The 27,115-nt window shown below is 43.5% G+C and overlaps 1 protein-coding gene across 1 annotated transcript in view; it reads left to right on the top strand.

Moving 5' to 3' along the window:
• The window catches only part of KCNQ3 (potassium voltage-gated channel subfamily Q member 3), a 627,835-nt gene that overhangs the window by 548,561 nt on the left and 52,159 nt on the right, over positions 1-27,115 (top strand).

Raw genomic sequence — 27,115 nt, 5'->3', positions numbered from 1 at the left:
GCGAAAAGAGTTGAGGTAAGGAGGTCTCAGGATGAGTCAAAAAAAGTAATACATCATCTGCATATGCAGAAAGCTTGTATTCTCCATCCCCAATAATAACACCAGAAATAACAGAAGACTGGCGAATAGCGAGAAGTAAGGGTTCCAGAGCCAGGTCAAATAAAAGGGGAGAGATGGGGCATCCTTGACGAGTTCCTCTATGTAGGGAGAATGACGGGGAAACCTGATTATTAACAAAAAGGGAAGCAAGAGGGGACCGATAAAGTAATCGAATCCACCCAGTGAAGACACTGCCAAAGCCAAATCTAGACATGGTTTCGAAGAGAAAAGGCCATTCAATACGATCGAATGCCTTTTCAGCGTCGAGTGAGACCGCAATGGCCGGTTCATGTGTGTCGAAGAGGGATTCTTGGACATGAAGTAACAGCCGGGTGTTGTTAGCAATGAGCCGACCTTTGAGAAAACCTGATTGGTCAACATGGATAAGGGAACCAAGAACTCTAGAGAGGCGAGTAGCGAGCAGTTTAGTGAAAATTTTGTAATCCACATTTAAAAGTGAAATAGGCCTATAATTAGCAGGGGAAGAAGGATCTCGACCTGGCTTTGGAATTACCACCACCCTAGCATCAGTAAAAGATGAGGAAACAGCATTGGCAGAGGAGAAAGACGAATAAAAGGTTAACAAATGGGGAGACAAAATTTGTTTAAAAGTATGATAAAAATCAGTGCTGAAACCATCCGGGCCTGGAGCTTTTCCCAACGGTAAAGACATGATGGCAGCCGATATTTCTTCCTCGCTGATCGGCGTATCCAAAAGTTGGCGCTGTGCGTCAGTAAGATGTGGGTGGTCCAAAGCAGCGAAGAAAGATTCAAAGACGTCCGGAGTTGGAGACACTTCTGATTGATAAAGCTGTGCATAAAAATCACGAAAGGATTGTAAAATCTCCTTATCAGTGGTGACAATATCGCCAGAGGAGGTAGTGATCTTGGCTACTCGTGATCGCTCAGATTTTTTTTGTAGATATGAGGCCAAGAGTCTACCGCATTTATTGTTTTCCGCATAGTATTGCGTCTTGGAATGAAAAAGATGGAGATGTACCTGTGAGCTAAGTTGCTTATTATATTCATAACGTGCCTTCAATAACTGTGTTAAAGTATGAGCTGAAGGAGATTGGGAATGCATATGTTCCAATTGTTCGGCGATGGTTTGTAACTGTTGAAGAGCCTGTCTTTGGACACGTTTCTGGTAAGAGGAATAACTAATGATGTCTCCTCTTATAGTAGCTTTATAGGCTTCCCAAAGTATGGCCGGTGAGGAGGCGGAGGCCGAATTGGTGGCAAAGTATTGAGCTGTCTTTTCAGTGAGGAAGGTGTGGAATGCAGAGTCCGAAAGGAGAGAAGCATTGAATCTCCATTGCCGATCCATACGTATTGGAGAGACTAGGCGAATTTGAAGGGTAACAGCAGCATGGTCCGAGACTAGGATGGAGCAAATTGTAGGATTACTAATATGCGGTAGAAGGGAGCTGGAAGTGAGAAAATAGTCCAGTCTGGAGTAAGACGAGTGCGGGGCAGAATAGAATGTAAAGTCTTTAGCAGTAGGATGAGTAAGTCTCCACGGGTCAAGAAGGCCGAATTGGGAAATGAGACAATTTAGAGCAGAAGTAGCTTTTGACTTCGTATATCGGACCTCAGTCTTTTTATCCAGGAGAGGATCCAATGGCTGGTTGAAGTCCCCTCCAATGAGCAAGGGGAACTGCTCTAAAGTCAACAGCCTCGCAAAAACATCCTGAAAAAAAACAGGGTCGTCTGCATTCGGAGCGTACAAATTGAGGATGGTATAGAATCCATTTTGTAGCTTGAATTGCAAGATATTCCAACGTCCTGTTACGTCCATTTCCTGATGTAAAACAGAGATATCCAGGCGTTTATGAACCAAAATAGCAGTACCACGTTTCTTCTTATGAGCTGGGCTGAAAAAAACCTGACCAACCCATTGTTGCTTGAGCTTGATAGATTCTGTAGTCGACAAATGAGTTTCTTGCAATAGGGCGACATCAGTGTTCAATGTTTGTAAGTAAGTCAAGATCTTCTTACGCTTAATCGGATGATTAAACCCATTGACATTAAGCGATACCACCGTGATGGAATTTATGGTGGATGCCATTGGGTAGGATAGAGATGATCAAACAGACGTATATAGCTTATCTGACATCCTGAAAGCTGACGATATGTGAAAATCCAAGGAGGCGCAGAAAAAAAAGGAAAAGGAAAAACCAGAAAAAGATGAACAGAGGAGTCCAGTATCCAGGCATCAGCGAACCATGTAGCAAGAAAAGGCGCAAAACAAGAACGCCAGACAGCCACTAACAGTAAATGACTGTCACTCATAACAAGCAAAATGGGGCCTCAAGGGGCCAGGGGCCACCTAGAGCTTCACGGGATTGAATATTGAAGTTACGTCCACGGGAATCCGTAGAAAAAAAGGGAAAAATCAGAGGTTAACCCAAAGTAGTCAGGTAACCATATCTTGTAAACCCTCCACCGATTGCAGATACGCGCCTAGATCATCCGGTGCGTGAAAAAGCTGTGTACTGTTCCGATGGGTAACTCGCATCATGGCTGGGTATAAAAGCCCAAATTTAGCCCCAAGGGCATGAAGACGGGGCCTCATCGCCAGAAAAGCCTTGCGCTTGGCAGCGGTTGTCTTCGCCAAATCCGGCACAAATAAAATATTTGATCCCTGCAGTTGGAGAGGAGATTTGGATTTGGCCGCAGAGAAGATCTGGAGGACCTGTGGGTAGCGCAAAAGTTTAAAGATGATAGGTCGAGGGGGGGCCGAGGTCCGGAGAGGACGCGATGGTACTCGATGCGCCCGTTCAAATTCCAATGGGGGAGTGAAGGTAAGTTGCAAAACTTCCGGGATCATTCGTGAAAGAAAAGCAAAAATATCTGTACCTTCCATGCCCTCGGGGATGCCCAGGATACGAACATTGTTCCTCCTATTACGATTGGAAAGGTCCTCGAAGTCGTGACGCAGGACTTCCAATTCCTTCTCCATTTTAGGTATGGACGTCGCAGTGACTAATAGCGAAGATACCTGATTTTCAGCGTCGTCTAAGCGATGTGCAAGCTGATCGAACCGATTAGTAAGGTTCTGCAAGTCCGCTCTAATCGCAATGGTGTTGTCCGTGTTGGTTTGGAGCATTGCCTTTAAAGCTTTTAGTTCAGCCAAGACGAGATCTGCGGACGCCATTTGTTTAGCAGGGACGGCCTTGTCCGGCGAGAGTGGGTCAGACTTAGATCGTTTTGTACCCGCACCAGCCGCAAACGCAGCCTCAATTTTGCCCGGCTTAGTTGTAGACATCGTTAGTGTAGAGGTCAATGGTTCAGGAGAGAAGGAGGGTTATTACAATCGCAGAATTCCCTTCAATATAGAGCGAAGTCTCCCGGAGCTCAGCGTTAGGCGGCCATCTTGGATTCCGCGCAAGAGCGCCCCTGTTAGTGTGGATCTTTTTTTACTTTCAAAAGATCTGCTTTGTTTACGACCTGCTCCCAGTTTCAGGAGTGAACTTCCCTGCAAGAGGGGACAGGGTTGGGTGCTATATGCCCTGCTGCCAGTCAAGGTTGGGGGTCTTCAGTTGCCCAGGATGTTACTTTGCCCTGTGTCCAGTAATATTGGGGCTGTAGTGACCTAGAAAGAGGAGAAGAACTGAGTTTTTGCAGGAGGGAGTTTGTTTTTCCATGACCATTGTTGCAGCGGAGGTGGACCCTTGGGCCGAGGTGGGGTTGACGCAACCCGTAGGTGAGAACCTATGGGTCCCCACCATCAGCAGGTGGAGTGGGCTGAAGGTAGAGGCCACTGGAGCTTCACCTAGACCAGCCCTCGTTCCCTGCGGGTTGAGCCTTTGGGTGCTGGGGCCGGCAGGACTTAGGTGGGCCTCGAGGTTAGTTTGTACAAGTAGTTGGTTCAGCCCAGAGATAGCAGTCAATAAATGGCATAGTCCTACCATGGACTGGGTACGGTACTGGAACTCGGGCACCAATGGAATGGAGAGTAACTGGATGCGCTCGAGCAAAGATAGGCCGGAGCTTGGTAAGTCCACGTCCAGGGAATATGTTAGGAGAGGCATCAAGGACAGGCTTGGATCTGAGCCGCAGCAAGCGGAGGTCGTAGCAAGCAAAGAAGAATACTGAACACGGAGACGTCTATAGCGTAGTCAGTCAAGGCGATGGTCTGATCACGTAGAAGTCTGGCGTAGTAGTCTGGCGTAGTAGTAGTCAGATGTAACAGAGGTCTGGGTCTGGAGATAGGCAGTAGAATAGTCAGGCATAGTGGAGGTCTGGGTCTGGAGATAGGCAGTAGAGTAGTCAGGCATAGCAGAGGTCTGGGTCTGGAGAAAGAAAGTTGAGTAGACAGGCATAGAGAAGGTCTGGGTCTGGAGTTAGGCTGTAGCATAGTCCAACAAAGCAAAATCGATATCCATAGAATCAGTCCAAAACATAGACAAGGCAGGAATGATGAAGACAGGAACTGGAAACACGAAGGTCAGGAACAAGGAATAGAGAGGATTCTCTATCAGCAACGAGAACGAGGAGACCTGTTGCAGAGGCAATGCTATGGAGCGAGGCCTGAGCTTAAATTCACTAGAGAGTCTGACATCAACATCCGGGGCTGCAGCAGGTTCCTGCCATGGGCCCTTTAAAAGGATCAGTGATGTGCGCACACCTAGGGAGGGGTGTGGCGCGGGTGGTGGCATCTCTCCGTGGACCATGCAGGCAGGCCCGACAAACAATGGCATCTTGACTGGCAACACTGGGGAACCATGGCAGAGTCAGAAGCACCGGGGTGGCTCGAGGTCAGAGCCAGCGGCCCACCGCCACCAGTGAGGAGGAACCAGGAGCTGGAGTCCATGCAAAAAGGTGAGGGGAGCCGCACCTTGGGTCTGCCGCAGACGGCACGTGTAACAACCAGCTGCTTGCCTATAACTTTGAGAAGAGAGTTTTTCTTTCCCATCACCAGAAAATATTTTGGAACCTTGGACACTGATTCAGAGGCTGAGTATGGAGGAAGAGATTTTGGTGCTTGGAGCTACCATTCTGATTTTTGTTTTTTGTTTTGTTTTTTTTTATATTTGATGGTTTCACATTTTTGTCTGGATTCCATTTTTATAAATTGCTGAAAACTATTTTTTGGTTGAACACTGCTACAAGTCTCTACCTGCTTTTTTCCTACCCAAAATCCAGCTTGTTGAAATGAAGAGATCTGAGAGTAGGAGTTGGAGAGAGACTGTTTGGCTGTGAGAGACAGCACAAGGTACCCAGGGGCATAGGATGACTGCTGAAGTTGGTGGTGCACCAGAAAATTTGCCGCTACTGTGTGCCCTAGAACATTACCTCGTGAGCACTTCTTTATTTGCTGCAAAAAGCCTATCAAGTTTGTGCTCACAGCAACCCAATCCTTAGAGGGAACATTAGCTAATCCTTTAAAATAAACACCTAATCTATTAACAGTAATTACAATAAAATATGTGAATGAAAAAATATTTTCTGTAAGAACATTCAAAACCGCTTTCTGTATGCAAATGAAATTAATAAACAGCAAACTTCTGTTTAGAAATGAGGAAGAGAGAACCATAATGCCATAAAAGCCAGTGATAAGTACTATCATTTCACAGCAAGAATTAAAGTTGCACAAGAACTGGAACTCTAAAGTACAGACAGACCCTCACCTAATTCAGAATAGAAATGTGCCAACAAAAACTGAACTAAAAAACCACAAGCAGTGCAATAATGGAAAAACAGAAACATCATCATTCCTCTCAAAACTTCAAGCAATAAAATTGTAGATATAAAACATCATTTTTATTAAAACCATGCTAATAAAAGGATTAGACATCAAAACAGCTGATGAGCATCCAATTAAAAAAAACTTGCATAAATTTGTTCTAATATTTCCCAAATACCAATCTCTGATGCATAAAACATCCAATAATTAAATAATGTTCTAATATTTAAAAAAACATTAAAAATAATAGAAATATCAAATAATTAAACTAATAAGGATTAAAAAAAATCCCCTACTTTCCATACCTGGGATCTTTTGATTTCTGATCGCCCTGAGATTATTGCACATTAGGGGAGGTAGGGCCACACAAACTATCTTTTCTCTCTCCCTCATTCACACATATATTAACACATTCATTCTTTCAGACACACCCTCTCTCATATACATGCCAATGCTTTCACACTCACTCCCTCTCTTTCACACAGTCTCTCTCTTCCTCACACACACTGTGTGTGTATGCACGTCCCTGTGAGAGCCTGTTTGTGATACAAAGGTTCTCACAGGCTTGCACTCACACAACAGGCTGTCACAGACACACAATATTTACACACAGTCTCTAAATAGACACACAAACACACACACAACCTCTCACAAAGGCTCTCATACATATATATACCCACACCCACAGGTTCTCACACAGACACACCAGATCTCACACAGACATGCACACAGGCTCTCACATATACAGGGTCTTGTATAGACATATATACACACCCACAGGCTCTCACACAGTCACACAAGATCTCACACAGACATACACACATGCTCTCACACATACATGCTCTCGTATGAATGTATACCTACACCCACAGACTTTCACACAGACAAACACATATACATGCACACAAGATGTCACACAGATACACATGCATACCCACAGGCTCTCACACAGAAATACACATGGCCTCTTCTTCACTTTGGGCTGCACCCCGCCAGCTTCCTATTCACTCATGGCCCCACCAACCTTTTCTTCAATTTGGGCCATGGCAGGATGGGGTCTGCCAAGGCCCCACTGGTCTTCCCCTTGTTTTGGACCATGGCGGAATGGGGTCCACCATGGCTCTGTCTGCCTCTTCGTTTCAGACAGTGGCAGGATGGGGTCTGCCATAGCCACGCTGGACTCCTCTTCACTTTGTGCCATGGCGGGATAGGCACTACTATTCACTCATGGCCCTACTAGCCTTTTCTTCTCTTCAGGCTGTGGCGGGATGGGGTCTGCCACAATCCAGCCAGGCCTCCGGCACTGGGAAGGAGGTGAACTGTGTGCGCCTGCAGGAAAAGTTGTGCGCAAGTGCACATGTGCAGCATAGAGCTGCACGCATGCGCAAGCTCAGGACTTTTCCCGCACACGCGTGCAACTTAGAAGGAATGTTAGTAGTGATGGTCAGCACAATAGCTTCCCAAGTTGGTGGTGCACGGCACACCCCATTTTAAAGTTAGTAGTGCCCATGCTCCAATGTGCACTATGGACACTATGCCCATGAAAGTACCTACCCTCAGGAGCTTAGGGCCCCAGAGGTTTGTCTTCCTCTTCACCCAATTGAACCCTGTTCCTCTTGGTGGCTTACTGCAGTGTTGTGGACAGTGCAAATGAGAGGAAAGAGTAATCTGGGAGACAGTGGCCCCAGGGACTTCTGTTGTGACCCCTGTATTAAGGACCTCTAAATCAAGAGGGGATTACGTACAAAAAAAGAGGGAGGCCAAAAATGTTCAGAAATGTCTTGATTTTATCCCTCTGCTGCAGCCGAGCAGCTGTTCCTCCCCTGTAACTATACAATACAGGGCGCGTTTTGCTAGCTACTCTATAGTCAATATGTCTTGGATACTTTTATTGCGTGTCACAAGGACTTTAGTCCACGATTTCATCTGAGACCTAATCATTTTACTCAACAGCAGCATGGCCTCTGGGCTACTAAAAGCAAACATTTTCTGGGAGTAAAGAAGTTCTAGAATTAATGGTCATAACACAGAGCTCTAAACAGGGTAGATTCAGGAGAAACATCAGAAAATACTTCTTCACAGAAGGGCTGTTGGAAGCATGGAACAGCCTCCCAGTGGAGGCAAACACAATAACAGCTCAAAAACGCACAGGACAGGTACAGAGAAATATCAATAGAAAAAATGTGAGGGGAAGCCGAAGATCAACTGGAATCTACGGCACTGCAGCAGGAAATAAACTAGGCAGAATGAAGGGCTCCTTTATCCTCTGTTATCGTCTACATTTCTGTGTTTCTCTAATGGTGATGAGTGGCAACAAAAGTCACATGTGAAAAAATCCCATCAGCTAAGATATTAAACAGTATCTCCAAGTATTTCGTAATTTGACAGTTGAAAGTTGGCAACCTTAGGAATGGAAGTATTTTACATTTGTTTGCTGTGAAGACCTGAGGAAAAGAATAAAAGCACTTGTCTGAAAGTTGCGTGACTGTGCAGTTGTATTGGTCAATCTGGCAGAGATTCGAAGAAAGCCACAAGTGGTGGCCTGTCACAGGCAGATATAGACAAGTCCCAACTGCTAACGCCTCGCTCCTTGTCTGAGGCCAGAGGTCACATTCGCAGGGTGCAGAGCACGAGCCTATTTATTGAAGCCTCTGGAGAAAAAAATACACAGATTGTATTGTGGGGAGCAGGATTCACCTGTGGGGCCCAAGGGATCGCCAAACAAAACCAGCCCACATCAAAGACTGTATTCCAAATCAGAAGAAAAGTTTACTGAAAAAATCAACATTCTAGAAGAGACAGAATCACATCGCAGTCCAAAGATCCAAAAATAGAGTACAGTTTCTTCCAGAATATCAACAAGATGCATAGGCAGGCACAGGTCGTATGCTGCTTAAGTTCAGTTTTACAACACTAGGATCCCAGGAAATCCCATCAAGGCTTTACTCTCTTCAGCCCCATACAGGAAACTCTTCGGAATCCTCTTGTTTCACTCTGTTACTCAGCCTTGGCTGGCTTGTCCAGAATAAATCTCCCCACTGCTTTCTGGTGGTAAGATATCCTTGAGTAAGCCCTTGCAGAAGAGAACCTCTCTCTTCCACAGATTATACAGGTATCCCAAGAGTGTATAGTTCCTTGATGTCCTCTCTGGTTCCCAGCCTCCAACCTAGACCAACCCTGAGCCCTTACTGTTGCACCCGGCTGCGACCTTTGCTGCTCACCTCTCTTTTCCCTGCACTAGTGATTCTCGGAGCCATGGTGGCCTCAGCCTGTAAACGCCGCCTTCCCCGGCGTCCCTGGGACGGCGTGGGTGATCCCGTCCACCTTCTTGAATCGGAGATTACCTAGGGCACGTGTGCGCCAGGCCCTCTCTTATTCACATCATGGCGGGAACCTCGGGGGCAAACCCTCCGCATGACGTCAACCGCCAGAAGTATTTAACCCAGACAGCCTATGCTTCCTACGAGTTAGCAAGGACTTCCTTTCTGCTTATTCCAATTTATTCGGAGACGCTTCGCTTCAATACTTGAACTGCTTCCTGAACTTCTGGACATAGAACGCCTTAGGTACCCGCTCCTCGGGGGCCTTGTTACGTTCTGGCTATCCGCGCCTCGAAGGGGCTTCCTGCCTGGAGATTCCTCTTATCCTTATTCGGGATCCTACTAGTTCAACCTTGTGAGTGCTACTATCGCTTTCACCATCTTGCTGACAGAACTGCCCGTGTACCCTGTGCCTTGGGCCACTACTGTGCTCATCCCAGCTACCTTTCTACACTACTGAGTAAGTTCCATCATCTACTTCGCTCTGCTGATCTCCTGCACCTCTCTGAACTACTACTCGCTGATCCTCAGCATATCCCGTGCTGCAGACCACTACCGGATCTAACCTGAGGGGAGTCATCAAGAGAGGAGTTTCCTGGCGTACCCCGCTCTGTGGGCCACTACCATGGATATCATCATTGAGCAGCCTTACAACTCTGGACTGGGTCTTCTCTCCACGCTGTGAGTGCCACCCATGATTCCAGTATAACAAAGTCTCTCACATCTGTGTCCATCTCTGCTGAGGCCACGCCTATCGTAGTGAGTCCCCACAGGGCTCCTCCCTGTGGGTGGAGTCAGCTCTCACTACGATCCAGGGTACACAACCACACCAGATTATAACACTTACAGCTCCAGGCTACTACTCCTTCCAGTGCCTTGTGGAAGCACCATATACCATCCCAGATTCAGACCATCTCCTTTAGGGGAAGAACCCTTCTAATCACGCACTCTGCACACTGACACCTCTTGAACCTCCCTTTGCTGGAAAATTGCCTTTTAAATAATAGTACAGTCTAGTGAACGCAGACAGAGGTCACACACATTAAAGAGCATCAGCTCCAGATCAGCTAAATCTTTATAGTTTCTAGCATTCTTTGTGTAACCCTCTCTTGGTTTGAGGTGTGTGTGACCCCTAACAAAGGGGTCACACACAGTCCCAGAGCCACATTCACTGACCTGGACCTCTCACTCTCTTACCAATCTCTGTAGTAATCATCAATTGGGATGCCAGGGTCCAACCAGAAAGGGAGGAGAACCTGCCTCCGGGGCCCTAGACCCTTGAGAGTGGTTATCCTGCGTAGTCTTTTGAGGCCCCCAATCACTCTGCCAATAATACTCACAAGGGCAGCTAGCAGCTGTCGTAGCAGGTTGGATCTTAGTTAGAAACAACAGGAGGAGTGGTGTTCAACTAAAAATTTACTGCCATTTAAAAAAACAAAACAAAACATAGAATCCAAGCCAAAACAGCAAAAATCATAAGACTGCATAGCAAAATGAAAACTGCAAGTGTCAGAAACTCCTCCGTCTTCAATTTCTGAGCAAATGTCCAGTCTTTTCCCAGGGATAGGAAAGAAAACTCCTCTTCAAAATAATAAGCAGGGAGGTAGTGGTGGAAAAATATCTCCCCCCTTCTCACCAGCAAAACACTTCTCCAAAAATCACTTCTTACTCTGGGGACACTACTGACTCCACTTTCACTGGCCATAGGGCACAGCAGTGCCCCAGGCATCTGAAGACTCTACTGTAACTTGACACAGAAGCTTAGTCCTACTTCCTTAGGTGGGGTGATGGGGAGTTAAAAGCCCTCATAAAACAGCAGCAGGTCTAAATAAAACCCAGTTTCTTACAGGTAAAAATCTATTCTCCTGAACTCTCCTTGCCTAGGCAGTAGCCACCAGTTCTGTGAAGGCCCTAGTTGAGTCACTGTCCTTGCAAATCCCAATGGTGCAGGCTGGGGAGCTACTGGGATCCACCAGAAAACTCTCCTCCTTCACCCAAAAGAAATCTACATCCAACTACATTACTCATGCTCAAGACTAGGGGTTTTTTTTTTATTTATAGCCTGAGCTGGACCAATCCCAGAACCCAATGCAGGGAAAAGTAAATCTTAAGGATTTTCTCCCATGATGATAAAGATTCTCGGTGTTAACCAGAGGAAATTTAGTAAGGGAAAACAAAGTGTCCCTTACATTTGCCTAACTCTAGGTTATTAGGTGATAGTGGTTCTGTCCTCGTTTTCTAATTCCTGCCCACTTAATCTTGGGTTGTTGCCCTGCAAAGTATATTAAGATGGAATTAGAAGATTTGGCAGTACATTTATTTCTTTAAATACATTTACAATAGCTCTCCTCACCTTTTAAAGGGCACTCCCTGTTGAAGGCAAGGGGCCATCTTCAGAGGCTGCAGAGTCCTGACCAACTTGCTGCAACCCTAGAATCAGGATTCTTGTATGTGTGTGTGGGGGAGGGGTGTAATTTGGGGGATACAATTGCAGACCCAAAGGCATTACACATTCAGTCTTTCAAATGAAAGTCCCTCCTCACAAAAAGTGTTATTCCAAAACAAAAGTAACATTTACTGAAGACAAAAACAGGTTCCATTAGTACAAAAGACCAAAACACAGAATTTGGGCTTCTAATAAATCCAGGATTATAAAAGTCCATTTCTGAGGCTGCCTGAGTACGTGACAGGAAATGCAACCTTTCCCTTTCTGCAATAAACCTTTCTCCTCAGAAAGCTGCATCTGGCCAGCACGCCTCCCATACTTAACTCTTTGTCTCCAGGGTAGATCCTTTTGACAGTGGGAAGCTCTCACCATGACCCAAGCAGTGGTGTGTTCCTTTCTGTGTGTGCTCTTAGATGCGGCATCCCAAGGAGTGAGATGCTGGGACAAAACAGGCAGGACAAGCCAGTGGGTGTTGAATTACCGTATTTCTCGCTCCATAAGACGCACCTGACCATAAGACGCACCTAGGATTCAGAGGGGGAAAAAAAAAAAAAAAAAAATTGTGCTAAACCGGCTCTGCGTCTGGGCGTCTTATGGAGCAAATTAGGGGAGTGCATAGCTTTTTTTTCTCCCCATTTTGTTTTCGGGTCTGGGTAGGGCCATTTCGGTCCACTCCCCAGATCAGAAAACGTTTCTTTCTCTGGGAACCCCTCCCCCCCCAAAAAAAAAACCCCATCCCAACCCTTTAAATTAACAACCCCCACCCTCCTGACCCCCCCAAGACCTGCCGACTTAATTTTCTACAACCCCCCACCCTCCTGACCCCCCCAAGACCTGCCAACTTAATTTACTACAACCCCCCACCCTCCTGACTCCCCCAAGACCTGCCGACTTAATTTACTGCAACCCCCCACCCTCCTGACCCTCCCAAGACCTGCCAAACGTCCCTGGTGGTCCAGCGGGGGTCCAGGAGCGGTCCGGGAACGATCTCCTGAGCGTGGGCCGTCGGCTGCCAGTAATCAAAATGGCGCCGACGGCCCTTTGCCCTCACTATGTCACTGAGACCGACCAATAGCAGCGGTCGGTCCCAGTGACATAGTGAGGGCAAAGGGCCGTCGGCGCCATTTTGTTTACTGGCAGCCGACGGCCAAAGCCCAGGAGATCGTTCCCGGACCGCTCCTGGACCCCCGCTGCACCACCAGGGACGTTTGGCAGATCTTGAGGGAGTCAGGAGGGGGGGGGGTTGTTAGATTTTTGTTTGATTTTTTTTAATATTTGCTACATAAGACGCACATACATTTTCCCCCCACTTTTGGGGGAAAAAAGTGCGTCTTATGGAGCGAAAAATACGGTAAATATTTACTGATTCTTTAACGATTAAATTAAAGTCCATTTTTCTATAAGAATGAAATTACAGCTGAATGATGTACAAATGTGTTTTTCTCATCTGGGTACTTGTTCTTTATCTCAGGTGTCTAGTGAATTATATAATGACAATCAGTTGCCTAAAAACATTGAAACTAATGCTCTATAAATAGTGATGTGCATTTGTTTCAAATGAATAAGGTCAATCTGTTCATTTTGGGGACCCTGCCGAATGAAACAAACCTTATTCATTGCATTCGTTTCAAAGAAATGCTTTGGGCCTAGGCCTAGGTCCAAAGCAGGGGTCGCAGCCTAGGCCTAAGTGTGATAGCAGAATCTTGGCTGAGACCAGAGCCCCCCCCCCCCCCCCCCCCCCCCCGCCAGGAACAATCACATACCTGATCCGTCGGATCTAATGGACAGGCCAGAACTTGGGGTCAGGCCCGGGCCCAGAGACCAGGCCTTGGAGCTCCAACAAAGTAGTCTTCTTCTGCCTTCTTTCTTTGTAAACTGACACCATGCACGGGGATCGCACCAGAGGTAATTAACTCTTGCACATTCACCCCAGCAGACGGTTCCATTTTGATGTATGGCATTGTATAGCATTGCCATACATCAAAATGGTACCATCTGCTGGAGTGAATATGCTGAAGTTAATTAACTCCAGTGCAACCCCAGTACACTGTATCAGTTTACAAAGAAAGTTTAAGAAGACAGAAGAGAACTGCTTCATCAGAGCTCCAAGTCCATACCCTAGGCCGAGGCTCAGTTATTGGGACCCAGACTCCATGCCAGGCCCTGGCATTGGGCCTGGGTCCAGGCTGAGGTTCCAGTGTCAGGACCCAGCCTCCGGGTTGGGCCAAGGCATTGGGCCTGGGCCCTAGCCTAGGCTGATGGCCAGGAATTGAGATCCAGCCTCCAGGCTGGGCCCCAGCATCAGGCCTGGGTCTGGGTTGAGATTCCGAATGTCAGAACCCAGCCTCCAGGCCACGATATCAGGTCTGGGCCGAGGCTCTGGAAAAGGCTGAAACTCATCCTTGCATAGGTCAAGGCCAAGATCGCAGTGACTTACTGCTGCCTCAGTCCTCAGAAGGCCAAGGCTTTGGCTTGGTCCAGGTCTCACCAACAATGGATCCCCACCAGACCAAATAAGTGGGGCCTGGGGGGATCCTGGCCCTGTTTTAATTTTCTTTGGGTTTTTTTTTTAATGTTTGATTCATTTTTTTTTCACACAAATGAAACATTGTACAAACCAAAATTCATGAGAAAACACCTCCAGAAAAGAACCGAAAATGAAAACAAATACTTTTCCCTGCACACCCCTATTTATAAAGACTTAAAAATAAAGCATGCCGACTTAAAAGTAATATGCAAGGGCCCACCTGTAACCAATGAAGATTATATAGAACGGGTAATATACAGTGGCTATAGAAAGCCTACATTCCCTTTCAAAATGTTCACTTTTTGTTGCTTCATAACCTGGAAGTAAAATGATTTAAAACAGTATTTGTTCCATGCATCTACACATCCTATCCCACAATTGCCAAGTAAAAAATATATATTCCAGAATTCCTTAGAAAAGAAAGTAGAAACAAATTCTGAAGGCACCCCAAAACTGGAACACCATCTACTGCTGTCTGATTTCTGAGGGCAAAGTCTCTCACCTTTAGTCCTCTGCCTATAGGCACCATAATCTTAAATCCGGCCCTGATCCACCCCCTTATATGTATGTAGCAATCCTAAATATTTAAAGCTCTAGTGTAACCAATCATCTTCAGTAGCACACACCAAGAGACTTGGCCCCACTTATGTTAAATTATACTGCTTCACATGATGACAGGATAAATTCAGCAGTTCCTGTTGGTTCTCTCTGCTGGGCAGTGCATTTCAAAGCAAAGACCCAACCAAGGAAGTCAAAGGCACTGTCCAAAGAACTCTGGGTCAAAACTGGGGAAAGGTAAAGATTTGGGGATAGGTGAAATGAAAAATCCTTGAATATTCCTCAGAGCAAGGCTCATATGATTATAAAGAACTGGAAGCTTTATGATGTTACCAGGACCTTGCCTAGATCAGGCCATCCTTCCAAACTGAATGACCGAGCACAGAAACTGATCAGGAAGGCAGCCAAGAATGCATTGGCAACTTTGAAAGAGCCATAGGCTTTCATGGTCAAGACTGGTCAAAGTAAGAGTGTGAAAACAATTTCCCAATTACTCCACAAATCTCGTCTGTATGGCAGGATGGCAAGAAGGAAGCCATTATTCGAGAAAGCCTTCCTTGAATCCTATGTGAAGTATGCATAGAAATATTCATCTGATACTGTGAAATTTGATGAAACTAATCTAGAACATTGTGGCCTGAACGCAAAGCATTACATTTGACGCAAGGCCAGCACATCACCCAGAAAACACAATCCCTACTGTGAAGCATTATGGTGACAGCACCATTTATCAGAATGTTTCTCATCAGCAGGGACTGCGGCATTTGTCAGAACAAAAGGGACAATGAATGGAGAAAAGTACATAAAAGTCCTTGAGGGAAAACCTGCTGCCCTTTGCAAGATGGCTGAAACTGGGAAGGATGTTCACTTTTCAGTATGTCAATGACCTGAAGAACACAGCCAAAGCTATACGAGTGGCTAAGGAACAAAAATGTAAATGTCTTGAAGTGACCCAGTAAGCGCTGACCTCAATCCAATCGAAAATCCATGACATGACTCGAAGAATGCTGTCATCTACAGTCCCAAGTCAACGTGACTTGGGCTGCAAAGTTGGCTGCAGACTCATAGCTGTAATTGTTGCCTAATAAATAAATAAATAAATAAAGTCCTTCCTCCAAGTATTGACTTGGGGGATGGGAGATGGAGACCTACCCAAGGGGGTGTGGAGACGTATTCAGTGGCTGGATTTCAGTTTTCTTTTTAGATATGTATATACTTTGTTCCCCAACAAACTATTTCTTGACCTGAAAAGTGTGGAGTCTGATATGCTGATGAGTGGAAAAACAATGCTTATTTAAATGTATGCAAGTCTGAAGCGTTGACACAACAAAATATGCTAACATTAATTTATGGTGTGTAAACTTTCTATAGCCACTGTATTGTCCCCATATTTTGCTGCAGAAATAATTCTTGCCACAGAATTTTGTACAGGTTGCATCCAGTGAGGTTCTTCTGCAGGTACTCCAGCCAGCAGACTGTTGATTATAATCCAGGTGCCTGAATACCTGCACTGGTAGAGGGCATTTCTCTTTTTGCCTCAATTGCTCCTTGACTCTACAGCACAACTAGTAGACTCCATGGAAGAAAGAATACTAGAAAAATCGACACATCATCAATTTTTCTTATCTGTTTTCTTTAATTTAAAAATTGCCTCTAACCAAGAAAGTACACAATATTTAGTCCATTATGTAGTGTTGTGCATCGACAGCTTAAAACTGTATACTAAGCGATATTGCCAAAGTCCATGTGATAAGCAGTAATGTATACCCTTTAACAGTTACACGCTACTATTAAAGTCATTGGTTTTAAGCATCTTTAAGAATCTCCTCTGCCAATCCCCTTGAAACAATGGGCGTAGTAACATTTAGCAGAAAGCCACAAATTAGCTGGCTGATATTTTCCCCAGTTGGCTACAAGTGACATCCATTACCCACAAGCAGCAATCAGGTATAGGTGCGTATAATGTTTGTGACAAAGCTCCAATCTTTGCTGCTCCCAAGTCAGCAGGGGAGTAGCTTAAAGATGTGTCAAAAATAACAACGACTTAAAAGGATTTTAATTCATACAGCATGAATATTTCTACTTGCCCTCAAGTAGTTTTGAAATATTACACAGATTTCCTGCAGCATGATTGAAAATATTTGGAACCATGGCCAAGTTCAGCTCTAATAATTAGTCAGCTGCTTTCCAGCCATACCCTTGCTTCTTGTACAAAACATTACTAAAACAATAGTATTTAAAAGGGAGGGGGAATGTACTAAAAATATTGCCCACATCCTTTAAGCTCCACTGAATTATCCACCAATACTATCACAGAGCATCAAAAATGGAATATTTTCTGGGAACTTTCAATACAATTATTCCCTTTCAGCTGGGTTCCTCTAGTTTTAATTCATATTGAGTCCTGAATGTTCATGTTATAAGATGTCAGGAATGTTTTTCTTCTGATCATAATGTGGCCCAGTAGCACTGCATTGCTAGTCTGCCTCTCGTGAGCTCTTTTGGGTATGGCAAAGAGTTCACGAGTCAATTTGTACCAATTCTATTTCTTTCTGCAAAGATAGCCAAGAGAACCCAACATGAGTTGTCATCAGTTCAATAAATGGGCCTTTCGGGGAAAAAAGTGCATTAATCATAAATGGAAAGTTTATTTCAAACCTTCCATTTTAACCTTGCATGAATGATCATTTTACTTCTCGTCTCAATAATCTCTCCTTCCCTTTACAGTAATGTCATGTTAAATAGGGAGTCATTCTTTGGATCCAGCATCTCAAGAAAATTTAGGTATATTGGGACTTACTGAGGCTATGCTTTCTGCTTCATTCTTTACTGCATGCCATTGCCTGCCTGCATTTTTCTCTCTTTGTTATAGTAGTTGATGTGCCAGCAAATTAGGGACCATTTACACTTTCCTCATGCTACCAAAGATGCTCTGTGGCAACCGTTTTATTCAGTGCCAGAATTCAGCTCCATTTATTGTGCCTTCACGGGAGTGATACCATCATGTAACCATTCCTAATGTTTTCTTGTTTTATTTTTTATATCTCACTATTTAAAATAAGCATGAAGCTTTAATTATTTAAAGAACAATACAGGTTAGCAATGGCATGGTTTTAGACTCTATTGGACATCATTGACGTAGGACTTCTCATTATTGCTGGCCCTCAAGCTTTATTGCTTAAAGATTTTGCACACTGAATATCTATTATGCACTCTAGTCTAGTAATGCTCAGATATTTATGCTTCATGGGTTATTGTTTTATTTTTTTTACTTGAAAAAATATATTTGTGAGGAAAATCTTATTTGCAATATCCTCATCCAGACTGAATAGCTGCTAAACAAAAGATATTGGCATGAGCTTTGAAAGAACAGCAGTTCCCTTTTCTCTCCTCCGAAATAAAATCAGATGGGAATTTTGCTTTTAGATGACTTTGCTGGATTTGTTTATCTTTGACTTTGTATAATACCCTGCAAGGTATTTTGGGCAATAAGTGAGCAAGGAAATGACTGCAATATAGAAGAAGTAGAGGTACGGTTAACTACAGGTGAAATTTGGGGTAACATACAAAGCATGCAACTTTGGTGCACTTTGCATGGCAGATTATAGAGTGGAACATAAGTGCCAGTGAATATCCTGGCCTAGTGATTCAGACTGTGTGCGCGTGCCCCCAAGGTATAGCTTAACCTCCTGCCTCAGGTCTTGTGGTCATTTAAGTTAGGTTGTTCAGCTAGTAAAAAGATGCATATCCAGAATGACATTTCGGACTGCCAGCTTGCAAATGTTTTCCCACAGGTTTTAATAGACATGCAGCACTGCTTTTCCAAGAAACGGTTGCGTTTTGGAAGTTTGTTCTGAACCTTGGGTTGACCTAAAGGAACGTGCAGCCCTAGGAATTTATAACGTGGCAAGGAGCTGCAAAGGAAACGACCAAGATAAGTGGTCTGGAAAAGATCTAATGCAGTCAAACGTATGAACTTAAAGTTTCATGCAGCACTGTGCTGCAGCAGAGCATTGCAAGGTATTTACAGTCCAAACAGTGCACTGATTCTGATAATGGTTTGCTAATGACATCAAAAGTCCACGTTTCCTTCCTCCCAACTTCTGGAATATGTTTTGTCGTGCTTTTAAAGACATAATTTGTTTTTGTTAAAATAACTCAGGAATAGTTTTATGTTTCATGTTCTTCCCAGCGCCTAAATGGCTGCCAAGCTAAAAAAAACGTTTTACCTGCTTTAGCTTTGGAACGTAACTGTTCAAAGCAAATCATTATGAAAGTAATTTCATTATTTTGGGGACGTTTTTTTTCATTCTTACAACATGCTACCCTAGCACATTATTTATTTTGTAAGCATAAAATTATTTGCTTGAAAAGAAAAACAAATTGTGCTCTGCGGAATAGTTTCTTGATCAAATTCCCTCTGTCATCGCATCTCTGTGTGCAGAGAAGCATAAACAGCTGCGCAGAATAAAATCCATTGAAATGAAAGAAAAAGATTGCCTTCTTATCCTAATTTTCCTTTCTAAATGATTATGCCAGGCATATATTTATTTGTTTAATATTCTGCTTTTCTTTTTTTTTTTTTTTTTATAAATACTTTTATTAGTTGTAACATCAACAATACAGGAACCACTTACAAGCACAACAGTAGTTCAATGTGGTACAGTAAACACGAAAAAGAAAAGAAAGAAAAAACACAACTGGTCTGCAAATATTCTGCTTTTCAAATGGATTATATTGAGGTATTTCCTTATTGAGCTTATGCTCAATGTTTGTACCTAAGGCAAGGGAGTGATAATGCAATATGAACCCTGCCTTCCCTCTTTTGTAGCTCTCTGCTCTGACCACTAGGCTATTCCTCCAGCCCCATCAGAAGCTGCTTAGGTGTCAGCTAACTCAAACTCTGTCTTTGGCTAGACGAGCATGTGGCTGTTTTGATTCACTTGGAGCTAACAAGATAAGGAAATCCATACTGAGGGTTACTTTCTTGCAGCATTATCCTGACACTATGAGGCAAACAATTATAAGGGAGGCAAAAGACTCATGTGCACAAACTGGGAGAGAAACCTCGGGGTGATAGTGTCTAATGATCTGAAGGTAGCGAAGCAATGCAACATGGCAGTGTCCAGAGCCAGAAGGATGCTGGGCTGCATAGAGAGAGGCATAACCAGAAGGAAAAAGAAGGTAATAAAGCCCTGTGCATGTGATTGGTGAGGCCTCACCTGATGGACTGCGTTCAGTCCTGGAGATCGTATCTCAAAAAAGCTAAAGACAGGATGGAAGCAGCCTAGAGAAAAACAACCAAATTGCGTGCGGTCTGCACTGAAAAACTTATGAGAGAAGCCTGAAGGACCTAAATATGTATCCTTTGAGGAGAGGAAAGACAGGAGAGATTTTAGGGATGTGCGTTCATTTTAACCAAATTTGCAAAATGGAACAAGGGCCAATTCGTTTCATTTGGGGGCCCCGAACAAATTGGCCCTTATTTGACTGATGCCAATACCCTGGCATTCAGCTTAGGCTGAGGCATTGGGCCTAGGGCGAGGGGTCAGGACCAAGCTCCAAAGCCTCGGCCTTGAATAGAAACTTTGCCGAGATCGCAGTGACCTACATCGACTTCAGCATATGCAAGGCCTCACCAGTGGATCCCCACCAGACCAGGTAAGTGGGAGCAGGGGGGATCTTGACCCTGATGGGGAGGGATGGATGGTGGGGACAGAAGGCCTTGGGAGGCCCCATTTTCATTTGTTTTTGTGGGGGGTTTTTTTGCAACCTTTGATTTTTTTTTTTTTTAACCAAAAGAAATCAATTAAACATTAAAGAAAATGAAATTTGTGAGGAAAAAAATGCTCCCAAAAATAACACTGAAAATGAAATTTTTTCTTTCCCCTGTACATCCCAAAGAGATGTGCTATAGACTTTCAAATAGCCGAAAGAAATTAAGGATGCACAAAAATCAAACCTTTTCTGATGGAGAGGAAATTGTAAAACTAAGGGTCATGATTTGAAACTCCAAGGAGGCTCAGGAAAAATATCAGGAAATATTTCTTCACGGAAAGAGTGGTGGATGCCTGGAATGCCCTCCCAGAAGAGGCAGTGAAGGCAAGACTGATAATAAAATTCAAAAGGGTGTGGGACAAATAGAGGATCGCTACTGACTAGTGAATGCAAATGAAGAAATAGAGTAACCTATTACAGTAACGTTCGCATTACTGCATAGGAGTAGCTGTGTGGCATGGCAGTTACTACCCTAAGCAACTTTCTGGGCAGACTGAATGGAACATTTTGGTCTTTATCTGCCATCATGAACTATGTTACTATGAAAGAGGAAATATAGTGAGGACCCAAGATGGTATTAAGAGAAGGCCAATTTTGAGAAGCTCTGATATTGCATACAGGTTTTACCTGTTTTCCTTGGTTTTGTGATGGTGAAGTGGAAGGGGAAGCTTAGGGGTTCTCCTCCCATTACCCCTCAGTCAGCCCCAATGCTCCATGTTGGGATTTCAGAACTTGCTCCTCCATCCCTGTCAACATCGGGAGAGGGCTTCATCGTCATTGCTTCTGAGATAGCAGAGCAGCAGCTAGAAGCAGGGATATTTCCCAACTTCAGGATTCCTCTTTCTCTAATGGCTCTATTCTCAGCATCATCCTTACCGGGAATGGCTTAGAAAGACGAGCAGGGAGTGTGATAACGACCATGGGAATACCTTTGTTAGCTGAAGCAGGGTCTGGAGCGGATTGGAGTCTGAAGCCAGCAGCATGAAGGAGGTGAAGAACGCAATTTTGAGGGCAGCAGTGTGTGGCTGCCGTCTTCAGAAAAAACATCATCTTCTGTGCTTGAGTTGTCCTCCATGCAGAACCCAGTTATATTTGTCCATGGAAGCTCCAGCTGTTAGGTCTTGCACACCTAAGCCCTTTCCTATCACACAGGAATGTTCTGTCTTTAGTGGAGCAAACTTTACTGTTTTTGACTATGCATATTAATAACATGAACAGTAAGATGCAACTTCAAGAAAATCCTGAAGTTGCAAATTGCTAGCTTGAATAGAAAAAACTGAAAAATTGTCTGATGTCCAGTCCTCACTATTGCAAGATATGAATGTGATTCACCGTAGAACTGAAAACTTAGAAAACACCATGAGGATGTTTAATCTACTAGTTCTGAATTTTCTAGTTGTTTCTCTGATTTCTCCAGCAGAACTATTTAAATCCTAATTGTGGGCAATCTTGATATTTCACAAGAAGTTATACCCCTTATCAGGGACAGTAGTAGAGTGATAGAGACCGATTTGGCTGGTCAAGATCCATCTCAGGGTACTCCTTTGAATATTTCATCAGTCTTGGAATCTATGGTGGTAGCGACGTTTGGTTCTCAACAAGATCATGACTGGTTCTCTGACTGACCTTTTATTTTTTTAGTGAACAAGTCTTAGTTATGGGTTCTAAAATTAAGATATTTCCTGATTTTTGTTTTAGTACCCAAGAATGTAGGAAAAATGTTTGATTATGTGACAAGAGGCTATATAGTTTTCGGGGCTTGGTTTTCTCTTAGTTAGCCCTGTAAATGTTTAATGGCTACAGGAAAGTTTGCTTTCTTTGAAACCTCTCAGCTTAGTTTCTTTACTGATTTTAGAGCTTCCCGGTTGTTGGATCACCTGCAACTTTTAATGTGCTATATTTGGGCTGGTTGGTGGGAACATTTCCTTCTTGGAAGAAATTTCTTATTGTCTATTTTCCTGATGCTCTCCTTAGTTTTCAGGTCCTCCTCATTATCTATTGTGGTCCTTGATGTGATCGGCCATTTACTATATTTGTTCATTCTAATTATCCTTTTTCTTTATTTGCGAGGGTTGATTACAGTTTCTTTATAAAAGTATATTCTTGTATTTAATTTTTGTGAAATTATAAATGAAGAGAAAAAAAAGGAAATATGATAGCATAATTATAAACCTAGGGTTATATAAATAAACATTTATATCATGGCACCTGAGCTTTACAGGACTTTGTTTCACAGAGGATTAGTGCATGCGTGAATTTGACTCTATGAAAACTGGAGAATGTTGTACTAAGATATTAGCATGTGCATGCCAACTTAGGAGAGCATGGAGAACCAATAGAAATTCTTATCAAAAGCAATATTCATTCAGACTTTTAGCATCCCTATAGGATTATTATGCTGTCTGTCTCTGAAAACTCCATCTACAGAGAAGAAAATATGCTAACAAATCTGCAGACTATGTCCATGTGTTCTTGTTGAACTTTAGCATCCATTATGTTAACTTTTTTTTCAAACAGAACCTTTTTATGATATACCAATATAAAGAAAACTTCTAGAAAGAAAACAATTAATTTGCAAAGAGCAAAGTAGATAAATAAGAGCTGTAAAATATGTTTATGGCATTGCGGATGCCTACACTTTTACACAAGCATGCTATGTACTTGGAGTGATGCTACAACATTATTCATTATTGAATATTCTTCTGAATTTGTCTGGAGATGAGTGTCTTGGGATCATTTTGTCTGCTGTGCTGGAAGAAGGGGTGGTTTGAATGATACTGTGATCTAAATTTGCCTCTTGAGCTTAACTTGCAATTTCTGATCCAAAAGTTTCTGATCATTACATAAAACATTAGTTCTTAGGACATAGTTTTATGTTTTGAGAGTTAATTTAATTTGGAAAATCGGGATCCAGGATTATAAAACATAACTGGATTGCAATTTTTAAAAAATCAATATGCCCTATCCTGAGAATTATAGTCAACATGATCTTAAACTCAACACATCTCTATGTAGAGAAAAATGTAGTGATGTCAAAGTTTTTAAATCTTGCCAGCTCATGTCATGATAGAATGTTAGTTTGCCCTGAATTTTAAGTAACTGTTGAAATTATATGGGTGCAGGAGGCATAGCATCTGTTGCAGTAGAACATGTGTAGTGAGGCAAATAATATAATACATGGGACCTCAAACCAGTCTTCATGCCCCCCTCCTCCAATCAGTTGGGTTTTCAGGATATCTCATATGAATATGCATGAGAAAAATTTGCATACATAGGAAGTAGTGCATACAAATACATCTTATGCATATTCATTAGAGATATCCTGAAAACCTGACTGGCTTGGGGGGTCCTAAGCACTTGAGCACCTTAGATCTAATATTATTGAGCCAGTTAATTCAGAAGTTAGCCAGCTAAATGAATATTTGGGCACAAATGTGGCTTAATTCTAGCTGGCTAATAAATTAGGTGGCTAGAATTTAGCCAGATAATTTAGGGGCATTCCGGGGACATAACTGGGAGGGGTTAAGATAGCCAGCTAAGTCAACTGGCTATCCATAGTCAGAGTTAGCGGACTATGGCCTTGATTTTCCAATGATGCAGGGCTCCCTGAATTGCACGCTAACAGGGGGGTGGGGGGGTGGGGAACAGGGGGGCGGTCCTGTGATGGCCGGCGCGAAACCTTTCACTGTTGGTGCAGTCTTCACGGCGTCAACCCCGGTGCCGCCCTGACTCTTCCTCTTCCGGGGCTGACGCCGCCCCGACTCCGCCCCCATCTTGGTATCACACACGATAACGGATTTTTCACATGCGAAACGTCCCTTATCGCGTGCGATCCGCTTAGTAAATGACTGGTCATCTTAAAGTTAGCCAGCTATATTCAGAGGTGTGGCTGCACTATTGAATATACCTCAAAGGGACCGATGCTATATCAAACGTGGAAAGCAGGCACTGAATTTTCAGTGCCTGCTTTCTTAACATGTGCATGGCGCCCGCAAGGGGGCGCCATGCACATGATTATAGCATGGCGCCCGCAAGGCGCCATGCTATAATCAAATTAGGGGGTCGCAGCTGCCGGTTATGAAAATCGACGCCGGTAAACTCGCCGATAAATAAGCGTCCGTTTTCATTACTGGCAGATGGCCAGTTATGAAAACCGATGCCGAGTTTACCGGCATCGGTCTTCATAACTCGGCGGTCTGCCGAGGTATTTTTTTTTCTTAAGTAAAAAAAAAAGTACAGAAAAGCAGTTTTTTCTGCTTTTCTCATTCACACGCATTTGCATGTGATGAGCACTATCTCATTCACTCCGCGTCAGACGCGGGTTAAATAGGCGCTAATCCCCCTATTGCGGATGAGTTCACTGTATTGCATCGGCTCCAAAGTTAGCCAGATAAGTTTATCCTGCTAACTTTGCTATCTGGACTGTGTCTGAATATGGATCTCCATATTACCAGAATTAATAGTTGCATTTTATATTAAGAAGTGTCTGTAATACAATGGTTAGATTTAAAAAGTTGTACTGCAGTTTCTTAGTCAGACTATCCTATGGACTCTTCACTTTCAAATTTAGGAGCGGACTGGGAGGGAACTTACCTACCCCCTACCCTAAACTCCCTTCCCATTCCCCTCTCCTTCCCACCCTCTAAAAACCATTTGTAAATTTTTTTACCTTTTATTTTTCAAGTTACTTCAGGGCCCAACCTGAAGTAACTTGCGCACGCTAGGAAGCTCCAGGACAACGAGGAATGGACTGCCCTGCTCCACCCCCAGACCGCCCCTTCACAGAGGCCTGGCTCTTGTGCATGTAACGGGGGTTACACGTGCGACCAGGTCTCTTCTAAAATGCCCGCGGCACGCACAAGGCCCGGCCATGTGCGTAACCCCCTTTTTTTATGGGTGGAGAGTATTAAAAATCTGACCCATATTGTCTGCATGCACATTTCTCGACCTTGAATTACTATGTACCACCTTGTATGGCGCAGCTGGATGAACCATTTGGTCCAGTTCTGCCGTCATTTTCTATGTTTCTGTGTAAGAGAGCATGTGTAGGAAAAAAATTAGATAAGTGAAGTGGTACAGTGCAGTTAAAGATAGCAAGGGTTATACTTACTATAATAAATGCTATAATATTTACCATGAGAAATAATGCCTGTTCTCACTATAGTTGAGAATGGAATTTACAGAAGCAGAATTAAATGCTAGTCCCCAAAATTGTCATTACCAACATCTAAAGCTATAGCTAAAAAAAAAAATAGTTTTTTTCTTTATCTTTCAAATGCAAGATGATAAAGGTGATTCTTTATTCATGATCTTTATGGAACCTTTTGTAATGGCTTTTTTTAAATTAATGGTTTAAATCCTCCAGCTGTTATATTTCTTCTGAAATAATGATCATTAATATATCAAAGTTGAAACCTAGAGAAGAGAGTGTGGTGAATTTCTTTTTGCATGGTGGAATGAGCATGCACTAACTTATTTATAGCATTTGACATGCAACATCTTGTCCTCTAGTAATGGATGAGCAATTTGCACACATGCATGCTTTTATGCTCACTGCTACTGAAATACATGCATGCCCCACTCATGAAAAAGGCTATTGGATTGATAGGCAGTTCCAGCTTATCGAGTTACCTCAGAACTCATTTCTGAAGACATCTGTCATATTAAACAGTACAGGTAATATTTCTGTGCAAAGAACCAAGATTTCCAATAAATGCTATCCTTTCATACGAAAATTGGTTCTTTTAGTTAGATTACAGAAGTGTATTTTCCAAGGAATGACCTTGGAGGTTAAGAATTTGAATCATCTCTGTAAGAATATGAACAGTATATGAGTATCTGCGTAACCAAAAAGAGCAACTAATAGCACATTCACAGTTTTTGCAGAATAGCTTTCTGCTTCACCGAACTTATAGTGAATGTTTATATTACATGCTAATAGAGAATCTTGCCTGTGAACAGGATATGTTTGGTTTTGCTTGAAATACATTTTTAGTATCAATTAGGGATGTGAATCGTTTTTTGACAATTTAAAAAAATCGTCCGATATTTTTTAAATCGTCAAAAATCGGTACAGTGCGCGATACAATAGAAGATGGCGCCGGCCAGCCAGTGCTCCTACCATGTGACAGGGGCCGGCCAATGGCACGGATACCCTGTCACATGGTAAGGGCAAAGGGCCATCGGCGCCATCTTTATGATTTGCAGCCGACGGCCCGAGAACGGGAGATCGCTCCCGGGACCACCACTAGAGCACCAGGTAATTTAAAAATGTTTTGGGGGGATTGGGAGGGTGGGAGAAGGTAAGGGGTCATCTTTAAAGTGTCGGGTGGGGTTTTTTTTAATCGGGCCATCGGTGCCATTTTTGAGTGGCAGCCAAAATGGCGCCGATGGCCCGAGAGCGGAAGATCGGTCCCCGTGCCCCCACTGGAGCACCAGGTACTTGTAAAAAGTTTTGGGGGGGTTCGGGGGGTGGGGGAAGGTAAGGGGTCAATTTTAAAGGGTCAGGCCTCACTAAAAAAAAAATTAACGATGTGAATCGGAACCGATTCCGATTCACATCTCCAGGGATCAGATTTTTTTCTCCCTCCAGCCGAACCCGATCGTTAAGACGATCGGGCACACAATTCACATCTCTAATATCAATTAAAATTAAAATAGATTCCTTTATATATATGGTAATTACCAAAGCATTAAAC

The sequence above is a fragment of the Rhinatrema bivittatum genome, chromosome 2 (genome assembly GCF_901001135.1).
Source record: "Rhinatrema bivittatum chromosome 2, aRhiBiv1.1, whole genome shotgun sequence".
Lineage (NCBI taxonomy): Eukaryota > Metazoa > Chordata > Amphibia > Gymnophiona > Rhinatrematidae > Rhinatrema > Rhinatrema bivittatum.
The sequence above is the reverse complement of the archived record's forward strand: the minus strand, read 5'-3'. Positions and strand labels throughout refer to the sequence as shown.